This window comes from Xiphophorus couchianus, chromosome 22 (genome assembly GCF_001444195.1).
Source record: "Xiphophorus couchianus chromosome 22, X_couchianus-1.0, whole genome shotgun sequence".
Classification (NCBI taxonomy): Eukaryota; Metazoa; Chordata; class Actinopteri; order Cyprinodontiformes; family Poeciliidae; genus Xiphophorus; species Xiphophorus couchianus.
Window position 1 is genome coordinate 28,343,747 of NC_040249.1, and position 16,927 is coordinate 28,360,673.

Genomic DNA, 16,927 nt, shown 5'->3' on the forward strand with positions numbered 1-16,927 from the left:
GTTCTAAACTGTGTTGCTAAAGGCTGAAGGTGGAGACGTTTCCATGGTATTTTACTGCAAAATACTTTTATTAAGGGAAATTAATAGTTTGTATGGCTTACACCAACTAATGACGACTGACACGATTGATCACTTGGCCTTCCTGTTTCCAGCACCTCGGCTCCAGATGCTCTCCACATGAGACTTTCTCTTTAAGAAGTTTGCAGTTCATCAGAGTGAACAGCAAATTCTCCCCTTCCATGCTCACGTTTAGTGTAACCCTCCAGAAACAAGCAAATTTGCCAGAACAGTTCAAGCTGCATGCCAATGCCCTGAAGTACTGGGGCAGTGTGGAAACAGTCATCAGTTTTACAGATGACATTTGACCAACAGCTTTGCCACCTTAGAGGAGAAAACCTGTAAGCCTTGCCAAAGATTTGAGGAGTATGTTCATTGGTTAAATGTGAAGATTGCATAAAAGCATTAAGGAATATGGCACACCACCTAGAGTGCCACCAGCATTTTCTGCCTTGATTCCATGTCCGGTCAATGAAAAGTGGCTCCAAACTACTGGGAAATGTATCGTTCTATTAAAGCTTTTTGGATGCATTTGATAAGACTTATGTATCTGTGTGTGGGCGTGTGCGTGTGTGTACTTGTGTAGCTACCCTATTTAGGACCATTTCTGGCATATTTACTAACCTTCTGAAAGCCAACTGGCCTTATGGGGACCAAAGCCTGGTAGTAATCCAGTTGTCCCCCTTGTGTAGGGTCAAGGGTTAGATTTAGAGCAATCTTTCTCAAACTGTGGTCCTGGACCACTGGTGGTCCACAGGCGCCCCCTATGGATCTGCAATTCATGTAAATGACAGCGTATTTCCCGTGATGTGAGTTCAAAGTGCGACCACCACAGTTAGCTTACAAAAGAATTGTGTTTAAAAATAATAATGGATAAGTGACTTCAGACCAGGTCACTCAAAAGAAAAGCTGAAGATAACGATGGAAAGAAAACGATGCCAGGACTATTTAAATGATTGAAGGAATTCATGTCTGCAGGAGTATTTTTCAGTTTTTCGGGGTGAGTTGCAGAACTTTTGTTTTTAGAACATCATTATGATACATTGTATGCCACTGGCACACAAATTTAGATCTGATGGTCATATCACACAAGCCTTTCTGATATTCACCTAAAATAAAAAATAAAAAAAATGTCAGACATTCTTCAGGCTGAAAGAAAATTTCTGTTTTTTGCCAAAGCTTTTGCTTTGGCAAAAATGTGTTTGACATCATTGGTAATCCTACAATCCACACTTTCTGAATTTCTAAATAACTCAATAAACCTCGAGTAGTACTTGCTCATGGTTTTTGACTTGACCAGTCACATTTACAAATCAGCACCACCTTTTTCATTAGGATGAACAAAGAAGACAATAAGTAAGCAAAGAGACTAATATTTTCATTTCAAGTTGTATTAAGATGTTGTTTTATTGCAGGGGTAATTTCAAGTTAGGTGATCTGTGAGTATTAAGTGATCCTCAGCCTGAAAAGGTTTGGGAAACACTGACGGAAAAGGAAGGATGGTTTTGGTTTTGCTTACAGTTAGTAATACACTAGTAATGGTTTAGGGTTATACTGCAACAGCACAAATATGCAATTCAGTATAAGTTTTGAATAAGTTATCTCTCCAGATTATATCTGTTCAAAGTCTGTGTTATTTTAAATCTCTTCTTAAAACTTATTTTTATTCGTTGGAAATCGATTGAGGTCTGATACTATAACTTTTCATCATTTTATTCTACTGTGATTTTGGAGTTTTTATGAGTCTTTGTACAGCACTTTGGTGCCATTTCAGCCCGTTTTTAAAAGTGCTGTATAAATAAACTTGACATTGACATAGGGTTATGGGTGTGTTAGGACTATGGTGTGAATTAGGTTTAGGGTTAGGCATGTACTAGAAATAGAGAGGTTTAGGGTTAAGATCAGAGTTAGGCTATGGAAATGGATGGAAGTCAAGGCAAAGTCCTCATAAAGATAGACAACGTGTGTGGGGGGGGAGGTGCAAGGGTGGGCGTGCGTGTGTGTGTGTGTGTGTGTGTGTGTGTGTGTGTGTGTGTGTGTGTGTGTGTGTGTGTGTGTGTGTGTGTGTGTGTGTGTGTGTGTGGATCAGGAAGGGTAAGCCAAGGTGCCAAAAACAGACGCAGCCAGGAATCGGCTTGCTTCACCTCTGAAGAGTCAGCTGTGAAAGCTATTTTGTTCCTATATCTTTCAAAAGCCACAAGGAAGAGAATAGAAATGAAAAAAGTGTAGGAACAATTTTAATCTCCAGAAGAGCAATGAGCTGAATATCTGACAAGTCATATTCCTGAAATACCTGCTTTGTTTCAATTTTGCTTAAATTTTGATATAAAACTCACACTGTATTGTTCTAAAAATAAATAAATAAATAAATACCTTTGTGAGATTTTTTTGCCATTTCTGTTAACCTCTGTAGACGTCAGGGTAAAGGACATCATGTAGGCCATGCTCAAAAAGTGCCAGTAGCAGATTTACCTCCAGCTAAGGAAAAGTCACCTGGATGTGACACATCCCCTCCTCCGTACCATTCTCATCTGTCATCCAGAAATCCTGCTGACCTTCTGTTCTCCAGTCTGCAGCCGTGTGACTCTCAGGAGGTCAAAGGAGCCAAACTGTCCAGGCTGATCAAACCGCTGTCCAGTCTTCACAGAAAATTCATTCACACTCTTTATTACAAAGGAAATCAGACATGAATGTTTGTTAAAGTGCTTTATTTAAGGGAGATGTGATTGCACTTTTAAATAAAAGTGCAATCACATCTCCCTTAAATAGGGTAGGGTAGGGTTGACTTCTTATTTTTCTATAGAAAAATAAGAAGTCAAGTGAAATTGGACCTTAAATCTAAGGGATTAGATTAGGAGAAATTATGTTCATAAAACTTTATTATTTACATTGTGATTATTAAAACAATGCTGTACAGAAAGTTCAATTTTATGTCAGACTATAAGTCTAAATATAACTTATGTTCAAGGACGAAAGAGACAAAGAAAGAGAGGCTTTTGTTGAGGACAGGAAATTAAAAAGAAATGAAATAGGGCAATGAGAGCATAAGAGAATAATAAAATCTAGTTTATGGTTTTGTACCACAGAGTCATTCTGCCCTCAAGAGGCGTCAGATGTTACTGCAGCTGTCTCACAGGGTAACCGCTGTGTCTATAAGAGACGCCACTGTGTGCTTATTGAGCTGACAAACCTAAGCTGACAGTTACAGGTTGTTAATGCCACAGAAGATGAGAGATATGGGATTTTACTAATTAACAGCAAAGATTTTATGAAATCTTTGCTGCAGCATTTCCCTAGGAAATACTGCAGCTTCCTAATGTACACAGAGCATGGGAGTCACCAAACTGTGGCTTAGTCTGTTTACACCACAAACATTTAATGTGGTTGCATTAAAGATCAGGAGAGGAATAATAACAACAGTGGATCAGGGATGAAATTCATGTTCGCACCAATTAATATAAATGAGCAAATTATTCTGATGACACTGCAGATCGGTTGATACATCTATACCCCCATGATCTTATATTTTTAATAATAATAATGATAATAAATGTTTGTGGGTATAAAATACATTTAAACAGATAATGTTCATTTAAAAATTTATATTTTTCAAATTAAATATTTGCTAAATGAAGCCATTCCACAATTTGTAATAATTGAATGTGTAAAGGTAGGAAGATTTTAATATCTAAAATAAATATTCATATTAGGAAAACCTATAATAATATTATTTTTCACAATGTCTAATAATTGGTAACATTGCTGAATATCTTTGAATAATTATTCTGAAAACACAAATTTTAATAGATCATTTATAAATATAATTTATAAAGGAATTACTGTAAATTTGTTAGTGAAATTAAAGCTAGTAGAAATTTAAAAATATGTTAAAGCCCTTGGAAAAAGTAATAATACTAATACTTCTACTGTAAATAATAAAAATGATGAGATATAATCCCCTGAGAGGTTAATTTTATTTAATTATTTTCATGTATTTAATAAGACATGCATGGTTTTAAGAACAGTGAAAAACCTGGTTACAGTGATCTGACTCTCACACAAAACAAGTTAAAACTACTACAAAAAACAATAAATGTAAACGTCAATGCACTCTTTATGTTTAGCTATTAAATATGTGAATGCATTCCTCTGGATAGATTTAGAGCTTTAGAACAGAGTCATGAGGGGATTGGTGCCCCTGATCAACACTAACACACACACTACCAAGATGCACACAAACACACACCCCAAACTTCACACACACCCCTGCTGTTCTCTGATCCAAAAGGTAAACTTTGATTTGAAAATGCTTCTGACAAAATAACACATCACATCAAAACACTCTAAAGAAAGTCTATTTGTGTGATTTTCTTTCTTTTTTTTTTAGCCATTCCTTCTCCTCTGTTCCAGATCGATTTGTTTCTTTGAAGACGGATTGTGAGAAGAAAACAGAACAGCTCAATCCATCATTCTGTCTGCCTGAGGCCCTGCGCCATGAACAATATATTACTGGTGGTATCTGAAAGCACCCGCGGGACACCGGCGCAGTTCAAAGCCGTAGCCACAAACAAACAGAATGGAACCACGCGACTTATTCCAGATCATTCGCTCCACTTCTTCAGCGTCACGCCAATTAGGATCAGAGAGAGGCAGCGTTTTCAACTCCTTTATCTGACAATCTAGACTCAAAACAAGACGGGACATTTGCCAGCATCCATGAACTGCTCCCAGACACTTCTCTGCTGCTTCACGACAGGAGCCGCGGAAGAAGGCCGGAGAAGAAGTACAGCGGGGGTTCGTTGCTTCTATGAATTCAAACTCCAGGGTGAAGACGGGGATGTTTAATGCTTTTATTTGGGATCCATGCATTTGAAACATGAATAATAATAATAAAAAATGTTTGAAGTGTCGTTTTGCCTAGTTTCAGTTTTCCCTTGGTTTTAAAAGATGGAGCTTAAGGCTTTTAACCCTGTTGACACCCTGTTCACTTTTACCAGGGTTTTGTGTGTGTGTGTGTGATTTCTGGAACTGACAGTCTGACAGGACACTCCCACCCCGCTCCTCCGCTGTCTGACCATGACATCTGCCGCGCTCCTACAGAGCATCATGCTAAGACTATGAGGGTTATTTATTAGTTTGCTTTAGTTGAAGTACTTCAAATCACATGAAAAAAGCCTGATGGTCAAAAAACAATAAATTCTAATTAAGGACCTTTTTCTATAGCCAATTAGTAGGCATTCAATAGCTTGGAGGTCAAAAGTTTAGCATAGGGGCAACAATAACCTAATGAATACAAAAAGTATTTTTTGTATAAAAAATTTGGACCAATCTTAATTTGGAAATTTGTGAAAAAGAAAAACTTAAAAGCTGGTAATGCCAATCCTCGTGGCAACAACTGCAGTCGTGCTTTTGACATGACTGGAAATGAGTCTTTTATAACGGAGGGATTAACCACTAGTAGAATAGCATGTTTGAGTTCTGGTCACTATATCAACAAGATTTAAGCTCAGACTTTCACTAGGCCACTCCTAAGTTTTGGTTTATAAGACTTGTGCTTCTGATCATTGTCCCACTGCACAAACCCAACTCTGCATAAAGTTAAGCTCTGACTAGCTGCACTATTCCATTATTTGTAGTTTAATTAGCAAAGATATAGCAGTCTTGCACAGCAGAAACAAACTTAAAGCTGTTGTGAGAGTAACATTTTGTGAGTACCTAAATATAAGGGATCAGAACCAACTAGAAATTCAAGAAAAAGTGAACTTTTCAGGAAGCAAATCAAAACACAAAGAATACTGTCTGTCTCAACAGGCGCCTCACTTCCAAGACATTAACACATGAAATGTCTTTATTGTCAAATTAGTCTATGACATAAAACAAAACTACTACTGACAGTCAATATAGCAGGATTAGTTTGAATACAAATCATTTTTACAACTAAAAAAAAGATTATAGCTAAATAGGATGTAATTGACTATACTGTTACTAAACAAGAGTTTGACAAAAACTTTGTGACTATTACATACATGTTTTTGGAAATATGATCTGAGTGACTAGGCTTTCAGCAGCAGATGTCACTAGTGAGTAATGCAAAATATAACCAAAATCAATAATCACATTTCCCACTGTGCAATGTACAGTACATTATACATACATGTACCTTTGTAAAATACATTTTCTGTTGATGTTTCCAATATGGTTTGTTTTTAGGTGAAGCTACTCTACAAATACATTTCTTTTCTCAGAGGCATTTGAAACAAGAGTATCTGTCCTTCTGGATCACAACACCAGTAATTCAGATGAAAGTGCACAAGAGCTTCATCACTTTACAGCTTCACTGTCTTTCCACAGTATATTACCTTTAAGTGAAGTCGATTTAGAGCAGGTAAACACCACAGTAGCACTCCCAAGCTGTAGGTGCAGATGAAAGCAAAGAACAATCCGGATGAAGGCCGACCCACTGCCTCATTAACCAGCATCTATCCTGGCCTATTAGTTGTAATGGAAAAGGTCCCTCAAGGTGGTAGTCCTGTTATTCCCTGGTTGCAGTGAAGAAAAGGCAACTATTTTCACACTTGCTGCTTCCATGACGGCTTCCCGCTCTGGTTAGCTGCCACAGATGGGGGCTGTTAGCCACCATTAGAGTTGTTTAATGGAAACCGGGGTTATCAGCAACAGCCAGAGCCTGAAAGCACTCAAACTTGTTATTTTCCCAAACAAGCAAAAGGGACAAAAAACATAGATGTCTGCTTTGCTGTCACCAAGATAAAAATATAGAACCTGCTGCTTTCAAGGCGCTGCGCAGAGAAATGTGCTACTTGTTCCTGTTAAAAACCACCTACAATGTGTTTACCTTTAGCTAACAGCCATCCCCACTTTCCAGAGGCAGTTACAGTTTGTAGCTCTTGTTTGTTTCGACAAAGAGCTTCTTTGACATTTCATTGGCAAAGTGATGTGGCTGACAAAGTCGGACCATCAGGGAAGGAGGGAAGAGAGGGCCTTAAGAACACAAGTACAAAATGTCGTAATGACGTAAAATGGCTGCTTTCCCAAAAAGACAAGGTCCCTTTAATGACTACCTTCCTACGTTTTTTTCACTAACACCATTGAAAACGAAACAGTACAAGGGAAGTACATGACATGTTCTTTAGTACTTGCAGTATGTGTATTTCAAAGTTTTTCATGTCAAGTGATTTTTTTCTTTCTTTTGTTAAAGGGCCAGTGTTATGTATTTTCCTAGCTCGTAATGCCATTTTGTAGCACAATGATTTATAATGCTCTGTATTTTTTTTATAACAATTGTTAATTTCAATTGTTATAAAAAAAATTGCTGTATATTCAAATGTGATTTAAAAGAAATTTGATTTGTATAGTAACGTCTTAAAATTGGATCTCTGTCTCTTTAAGAAACTCTTGCGCTTTCTGAAACTCCGCCTTCAGGAAGTCATCACAACATGGCTCCTTAACAGCAACACTGGTAAAAACGTCTAACAACGTTTTGCTATCACTTGCCAGAATCCAAGTGAAAACACTGATTTTTGGGGGGGTGAAAAACATTTAACAACATTTTTACAAGCGTTGCCTTCAGATGTAGCTCCTCTAATGAACTCAGCAGATGCTCAGTTCCACCAGGTGTTTGCTAATTGCTGCTGGCTAGTCTGAAGGAGCTGAGTGGGGGAGTCGCAGGGAAGGGATGCTCTGTGAAGCTGAAGTTTGGAAGCTTTGAAACGCAGAGCATTTCCAAAAGTCGAAAATTTTCTACTTTTGAAACCCAGAAATCTCCTATTTTTTTTGGCAGAAATTTACTCCTTTATTTCTTTCTTTTCTACAATCATTCTTATACTCTGTCATAGGGATTGATTGACCCTCAAAAGAGACTGGGACAAAACATTAATTAGCAACATCAGACAACGTGAGTAGAGATAATATATAGTTATTCTCAGATTTTTCAGAGAGCAGGGGAAGCCAGTTGTGCCAGAGTTTACAACTATTTGTAGCAAAGCTGCTTACACTGACAAGGTCAAACTTAGTATTTAGATTTGTATTAGTAATGCACACCTCCATTAGACTATTCTTCTGCTGCTGGTTGTTGAAAACAGGAAATGTTTTTATCTGCTTCACCATTTACTGTTTACATGGTGCAAATAAGAACTGGAGATAACTGGACATACTATTGGCTTTTTATTCTCTTTGTTTCACTATTATTTGACTAAAACCTAAGATTTGAGTGTCATTTATGTTCTGGCACACAGTTTCATTTCCTTCACATATTTTTTTCTTTTATTCTCGGAATTATTACAGTTTATTTGATTTATAGTAGCTTTTGAAAAGTAGTTTATATTCCTCATTTCACTGCAAAAAAAAAAAATCAAGTTTTATTACTTCTAGCTTCCAAAGTCATTTATTCTGGAAAAGTGTGAGGAGAAAAAATTGCTTCCACCGGCAGAAAAATCCTTTCCCTTGATAATCTATCAACCAAAACCTAAGGCACTGATTTATTTCTCAAAGGGTTCGGCACTTTATTACTGAGGTTTTGCATCACAGAGTAATAAATGGGCCATTTGCTTGTTGTAAGGTCTTGAATTAAAAGAAATGCAAACTCTAACACACAGTCCTCCTGTTTATTCACAAAAACTTCTGCCAAAATGCACAAGCAGCATATTAAAAACTCTAAGAATGTCCTTTCTGCTTACACAGAAAATAAGAAAGGCAATAAAAAGTGCTGGTCTGATCCACTTAAAGCAACCAATCAGCTGGAAGTGTGAGCACTTGTTCAGAATACAACAGCTTATTTTCTTAAAGAGAACACTGCCTGTGCAATTTCAGGTAATGTTTTTTCAAACTATTTTTAAAAAATGAATTAAGGGAACTTCCTCATACTTTAACGGCTGCAACATTTCAAACACATTCTAACAATTGATAGAATTGTCATGTTTTGTTTTGTCCAAAACTTATTACTCTGCTTTGGAAAATATCTCCATATCATGACAGTATGTTATAAAACAGATCATCTGTGAAAACATTGATCGTCTCCAACTCCTCCTCCCTGAGCTTCTGCTGCTGTCTGAAGAAATGCACCGCACATTGTTTGTGTCATACTGTACTGTCACAACATAGTTACAGTTTTAACAAATATGTGTTTGTTTGTTTGTTTGTTTTTTTTACTGCAGCTTTAAGAATGTGCTTAAATGTAGACATAATTAAACTTTCAGTAGTTCGATTTCTCACGGTTTTACCTTTGATAAGAATTGAGTCCAACAATAGATGTTTCCATGGTGGTCTCATTTCCCTGAGGGGTTTCAAAGGTAACAACAGGTTTAATCAAACTGGGCCAAACGCCACAATGTCAATCATTTGGGTTTTTTTTCCTGTCTCCTTTTCGCTGCCACCCTTTTGAAGCCGATTTTCCCCCTAAATTAGATTTAAATTGTGTTTGGTAAACAACACTAAACCTCTGAATGATTAGCACACGTAACATGTTTATTTATCCCACGAAAATCTATACAAATGAACGTTAACTGACTCCTTCATTTCAGCTCAGCAGTTATAATCAGGATCTTTGAAAGGCGGCACTTTGTTCAGAGCTAATTACTCAGTGGATGAGGTCATTCTGCAGTCTCACTTCAAACTGTTCCTTCGTCACTGTTTTGATGACTTGAAACAATGTATTCTGCCAAGTTGGCTCATGCAAACACCATGTCCTCACCACACACACACACGCACACCCCCACACACTGCATGTCTTTCTATCTTCACAGGGACTTTGCATTGACTTGCATTCATTTTTCATTCATTTCTATGGCCTTACCCTGACCTTCACCTCAAGCCTCATTTAAACTCCATTCACATCTTGGACCTGAACCTGACCTCTGATACCAAAACAGCCTTTTTCCTTGTGAGGACCAAAGCCTGGTCCCCACAGGGAGAAGTAGGTCCCCAAAACATAGTTCATGTCAGAGAAATGGTCCTCACATTGAAACAAATACAATTATTTGTTTTTTGGTCTATTAATTTACAGACCAAATTAATTAATATGTAATTAATTTACATATTATGTTGCCCCTTTTACATAGAAATAAGTCTGAAATTGGAAACATTTGAAATGATTGCAAAAGATGAAACTCTTCAAATGACACTTTTCATTTTGCTGTTACTTTAAGTATGTTTCACAAAAGAACCTCAGGTTCCCAATAACACTATAGTGTTAAGGGGGCAGTATTTTGTGTTTTCCAGGCACATTGCACCATTTTATAGCCCAACCAAGTAACTATGTACTGTATGTTAACTTCAGTTGTTAGAAAAATGTCCCATGTATCAAATATCATTTCAAAGAAATTTGACATAACTTAACACCTTGAAATTGGACCTCTGTCTCTTTAAACTTCTGCTCGTTCTGAAACTCTGCCTTCAGGAAGTCAGCATAACATCGCTCATCTGTTAACCTTTTAGCAAAGTTTTTTTCAGCACTCCGCTGTAAAGTATCTCCTTAACGAGTTCGGCTGATGTGCAATTCCACCAGATGTTTGCTAATTGCTGCTGACTAGTCTGAAGGAGCTGAGTGGGAGAGCCACTCCAGCTTAAATCACTTAAGTTGGAATATATGCAAAGTAAGTCAGTGGAGTGAAATATTTTTCTGTCTACATTAATCAACACAATTAAACATTTTTTATCTCAACTGGATTAAGTGAATATGAGTTATGAATTAGATCTGATCTGATGTAGTGTTATGTGGACATGTGTGGTTACACATACTGTAAGTCACTTAGTGGTACCTGATTAATAATTTTGAATTACACTGAACATAATTCATTTTCATGGAGATTGATGACATAACTGTATTAAGCAAATTGAAGACGTTTTTTAAGTGTAGCATCTTAGGATTGTACAACCAGAGCAACAGCTTGGTTCACATGTTTAAAAAAGTTAGATTCATTTCTACTGACTGTTGGACGGAGCCAGCATCCGCTTTTTTCATCCATAATGTTTGTGCACCACAGGAGGCAGAGGACATCCAGTTTGGGTGCCTTCGGACAGATTGCATAAGAATTAGTGTCTCTTTATCTCATTATTCTCTATGAGGAAAAGACTAAACTGCCAACTCAGAGTTGGGAGTGAACCACTGTCTCAAGTGGAGGACTTGAGACAGTGACCCTGTTTCAACTCTGACCCTAAAGAGCAGGATGACCAGACAAACTGGGACCTCAATGTACAATCAAATCTGTTCCGATACCTTCCAACCATTGGAAGGAATCGGAACAGATTTGGTTGTAATCCAACTCTCCTCTGATATGGATAATCCCAACGGGACTGAATTTGCAACGGTCAAAAAAAAGATTCCTTGAGAACCTGGATGATTTGCAAAATGACAAACTGGGAAGCTTGGCTATTTTCGAGAGAGTAAGAGTCTAGTCATTGCACATCTGCATTGAAAGGAGACAGTTTGAAATTTTGAGGTTGCTTTACATATGTATCTCAAGGGAACTGCTTTAGATCTGTTCTTCTAGAAACATCTGAACAGATAAAAGACTTGCTTGACACAGTATACCTCGCAGACAGCTTTGAATTACCAGGGTATATGCTTGGAGATTACTGGGGAGAGGGCTTTTTACTCAGACTGCTGTCCCTTTGACCCAGCCTCCCATATGCTGTACAAAATGGATGAGTGATAATTCAAAGAAGTGTAGATAGAAAAAAAATAAATTAATCTTCTTTGGAATTTAGTTCTGCTGAGAGAAATAACAGACAGTAGTCAGAGGGAGATGGGATGAGTGTCAAGGTCCTCGATTGCTCTTTTCTCCGTCCTTAGTGAATTAGCCGAGATGACTGTGAGAAACCCTTTTTTAATACTGGCATTGAAAGAAAAGCAGAGAACAAAGCTGTCATCAGAGTAATTTCAGCACAAATTGAAGAAGCGCCAAAAGGAAAGAAAAAAAAAGTCCTTGACATTTCCATCAAATTGGACTGAAGAAAAGACTTGCTGCTGGCAGAAAGAGTCTAAGCGGCAGGTTTTAGTTTCTGTGTCAGACATACTGCTGGTGTCTTTATGCATATGTTACCTTCAGATAACCGCTGAAAAGCCCTGGTCTGTAATTATAGTCTGCTAGCCAGTGTTAAAGGCAGAAATGTCAGTAGCACTTGACAGCACATTGCCAACCTCTGGGTCTTCAGACCCAGAGTGTGGGCTGGATTTCTGCTTCAATGTCGTCTTGTGGTGGGTGTGTTTGCTTAGTTGTTATGTCACATCTAATTTTGGGTGTGTGTGGTGGTGTGGGTTTGCTAAAGGCAGTGTGTGATGAACCCATCTATTTGGTCTGGAAGACTTAGCTTTGAAATCTTGCTTCTTTTTTTGGTGATAAAATTGATATTCCAGCTGCTACATTCGTTGGCCACCCAGGATGTTCTCAACTGCTGTCCTCTTTATTTTTCTCCCACTATTCATGTGAACAACTTTTTTATTTCTTTTCAGTTGTCCTCCTCAGCAAAATAAGACTCATTACCACTTTTCACAAAGTACTGCTGGCAGTTGTTGCCAGGATTGAGGTTTAAAGGCAATTACTTTTTCACATAGGATCAGGAAGGTATGGATAGCTTTTTTTCTCCCTCCGCAAATGGAATCATTATTTAAAACCTGCTTTTTGTATTTACTTAGTATATTTTATGAATGACAAAAAAGGCAAAAACAAAAGAAATCTGAAAGGCAGCAATACTTTTTTTTTTTTTACATTAGGTGTACATTCTTTCAATGAATGTCCACATCCACTACTTTCTGCAGAGCAATACCATGACAGTTTGGCAGTTCAATTTTCTTTTGCAGCAAAGTGGCGACGGCCCACCACCTACACACACCGGGCTGTGCTGCTCTCCGAGAGACACAACTGATCACAGGGCTTTGTGCTTCCTGAGGGGAACCAGCTGGTATGAACTGAGGAGATATTTTCACACAGTAAGAGATTCTGTGAATTTATGAAGAAAAAACAAACTTCACGGAACAACACTGCAAAGGTTTGTGCTACAATGACAGTGAAAGAAGAACAAAGATAAATCAGCTTCAGAAATGTTAAAATCATTCTTAAAAATATATTTAAGGGTTATCCAAAACAAAAGGTCACAAATAATCATTGTGGATACTAGATGCATAAAGATGCAAAGGTTTGGCCAGTTCTTCATATTATTCTTAATGAACATCAGAACTTAACCAACTGAAACCACAAGAAAAGTTATATAAATATAATTTTTTTTAATTTTATTTTACTGTCTAAATAATGGAGGGATGATGATATATCTAGCTCATAAGATGAACTGAAACACAATAGTAGGCTTATGAGACAAGACAACGTTTATTTACAGGGGTCTTATTTACCCCTGATGGACAGTTTTATCTATCTATTGGTAAGATAAATAGTTTTGAATAACAAAACAATTTGTTTAACCAAAGGAAACCGTAGGATACATAGTTTGGCAATGGCAGTGGTGGAAGTGAATGAAGCCTCTCAGTTCATGTTCCAAATATTGAACAATTAAAGTCGGACGAACAGGAATGTTTGCTCTTTTTAACAGCCATCTTCTTTGACTTGTCTACTCTCTTCACAGTTGGGGACGGTTGTTATTCCAGAATGCTACACAGCCAAGTTTCCTTCACAATTGAGCTGACACATTACGTACATCACACCAAACGTTAGCGATTTGGTAAAATCAGATAACATCGTTTCTCAACAGCTGAGTATCCAGACCCTCTGGATAAAGCATCGAACGAGGAGCTGTTTTTTTTACCAAGAGACACACCAAGCTTGGCTAGAACCAAACTAGACATTAACCAGCTAGGGTGACAATTAACAATTGAACTTTTTGAGAATCAAAATAATCTGAATGAGATTTCAGTTCCATGTTTTAACATCTAAGAAGCATCACAAAAACATTTTAATGTGTACTGTGAAGAAGAAATTTGCTTAAAATTAAACCCCAATTGAGGGGAAGAAGTATTTCAACCAGAGTGAGATATCTCTGGTTGAGATATCTCACTTGTTGTCAGTGGAGGGAATTTTGACACTTTTGACTTTCCGTCAACAACTCAACTCAATAACACACACACTCCATTGACTTCTTTCATTTCTATAGCCTACCTCTTACCCTAGCCCTAACCCTATCCATTACAGACCTAACCCTCACCCTAACCAAACCTCAAGCCACACCTTAGTCCTAACCCTAACCTCTTATTTAAAAACAGCATTTCCCCCTTGTGGGTGCCAGGCTTCAGTCTCCACAAGGACCAGTGGTTCCCCACAAAGTAATATGTGTCCCCACAAGGTATTAAATACATGGCACACGCACACACACTTAATGGCATCTTTCACCTCTGGCACACAGACTCTTTCAAGACATATCAATACTCTTGTCATGTCAGCAGCAGCGATACACTTATCGGACTTCAAAGCCTTGAGGTCTTGCTCAACAACAAACAGCTGAAAAATGAAATCCTCTTGTTTGCTAAACTGCTTTGGATCGCATCGACCCGCTCCTGATTGATCACGTAGCCACTAAACGCCTAGCTGAGAGTTTGCACCTCTCCATGTTCTCCACATCCATCTCTTGGCCATGATTGTTAGCCCCTCAGCTCCCACCAAGCACCTCCACTTCCACAATTACTCTCCTGAAAACACCAAAGAGACACACACACACACACACACACACAAGCAGAGGTGTTTTTATGTTTCATCATGGCAGAGTGATAACACGGGGGGATGAATTTAGGAGCGCGACACTTTTCTTTTAATTTCTTTGTCTGCTTCTACTACAAAAGTTTCTTCTGGCCTTTGCAGCAACCTGCCACAATACAGTTAATCATCTGTCTCCATTTTCTTGAGTGTGTGTATTCTGGACTATTAGTACTAACTACTGCAGGCCACAGTAGTTCAACCATTGATTTTTTCTCTCTGTTCATTGTCTCTCTCCACCCCATCAGAACACACACTTCAGAAAATTTGTGTTTTGTTTTTTTGTTGTTGTTGTTGCAGGTTTTAGTTTAGAAATGTGTTGACAATCTTTGTTTTGTTTTTTTTTCTAGATGATTATCTTGAGTTGTGTCACTGAAATCATATTGAATTCATTTATTGATGAGGATTTTTTTTTCACTTTAATGAAATAAACAAGTTCCTGGATCATATTTTGCCCATTTAACCTCAGATATGAGTTGTGTCTTTATAGCCATTGAATATTTTTACATTTTCTCCAGTTACCACCAGATATTTTAATATATTTAATGGCAATTAGCAAACATCTGGTGGATCTGCACATCTGCTGAGGCTGCTATAGGAGCTGCTTCTCAGTGAAACACTGATAAAAACTTCAAAGGGTTAAAAGAGGACCCATGTCGTGATGACTTCCTGAAGGCAGAGTAGGAGTTTCTTAAAGAGACCGAGGCCCAATTTCAAGGCATTAAATTACAAATTGAAATTTCTTTTAAGTCATATCTGACATATGTATCATTTTTATAATAACTGAAGTTTACATAGTTAGCCAATTGTGCTGTAAATGTAAATGCCTCAAAAATATTTGACACTGTCCCTTAAAATGTACTTAATTGATCCCAGCATTGGGAAATTATTGGGGAACAGCTGTATGACACACAAGAAACACACAATATGCTGAACATTAAATAAAACATAAAAAATACTGACATAAAATAAAATCAATTTCCATACAATTAGCAAAATTACATAGATAATAGTTATTTATCAAATTATTAAAAAGGTAATTAAATTTGATTTAGAAAACTGTGCTTTTATACTGAAAATGTGACTCTTGCAAATCTTATTAACCCTAAATCCACAGTTAATTTGTCAAAAATGCAGAAGTGGATGTAAATCTGAAGTTAAATTAAGGAGAAATGCACATATATTCCTGCCAAACTTGATAGAACTCATTAAGTAACAAAATTCTATAAAGCACATTCACATGTTAGAATGGCCCAGTCAAAGTCCAGACCTACAGTAAATACTGTTGGGAATCAATGATCAGATCTGAAAAATGCTGGTGAGCGTTAGATCTATTTTACAAAAAAAAATGGAGGGAAACAAATCAGCTGTTGAGAAAATGTAGGTGTGGGCTCCTCAGAATGTGTAAATGAATTGTATTTATACTGATGTACTTCTAAATTGATAGAGTGCAGCTCTTTTAACAATACTTGTTATTATAAAAATGTCCAGAAGATGGAGCTAGATAACTAATATAGATTTCTTGTCCTTCTTTAGTCGCTCTAAAAACGCTTTTGTTCTTAATCTTATACGTATTTCAGTTCGTTACTACACTTTATTTTTTATCGAAGACACAATAGTTTTATCAAAAAACAAGCAACTGAAGCTATAACAAAACATGTCAAATTAGCAGTTGGCAATATGATTGTGCTAGTAGAAAGTAAAGAACTGAACTCAAACCTTTATATAATTTGGCTCAAGTTTTCATATCAGTTTCTGAGAAGTAGCATTTCTATATTTTGTTTTTTTCTGTGTGTGAATTTCCATCACTTTTCTTACATGCTGTTTACAAACTGTTGTCTATGTTCATTTTGATTTATTTATATTTTTTAATATTTCTTACTGCCTATTTTCTATTTTAGGGCAGATTGCTTTTGAGGCCAGTTGGTCTGCCTGGATGTTTTTCTTTTTTCACAGCTGAAAATGTCTATGTCCGGGGCCAAATATTGACTCCTATGCATAATTACACTTGGTGTTTGTTTTACAAACACTTATATATATATATATATATATATATATATATGTATATATATATATATATATATATATATATATATATATATATATATATATATATATATATATATATATATATATATATATATATACTGTATATACAG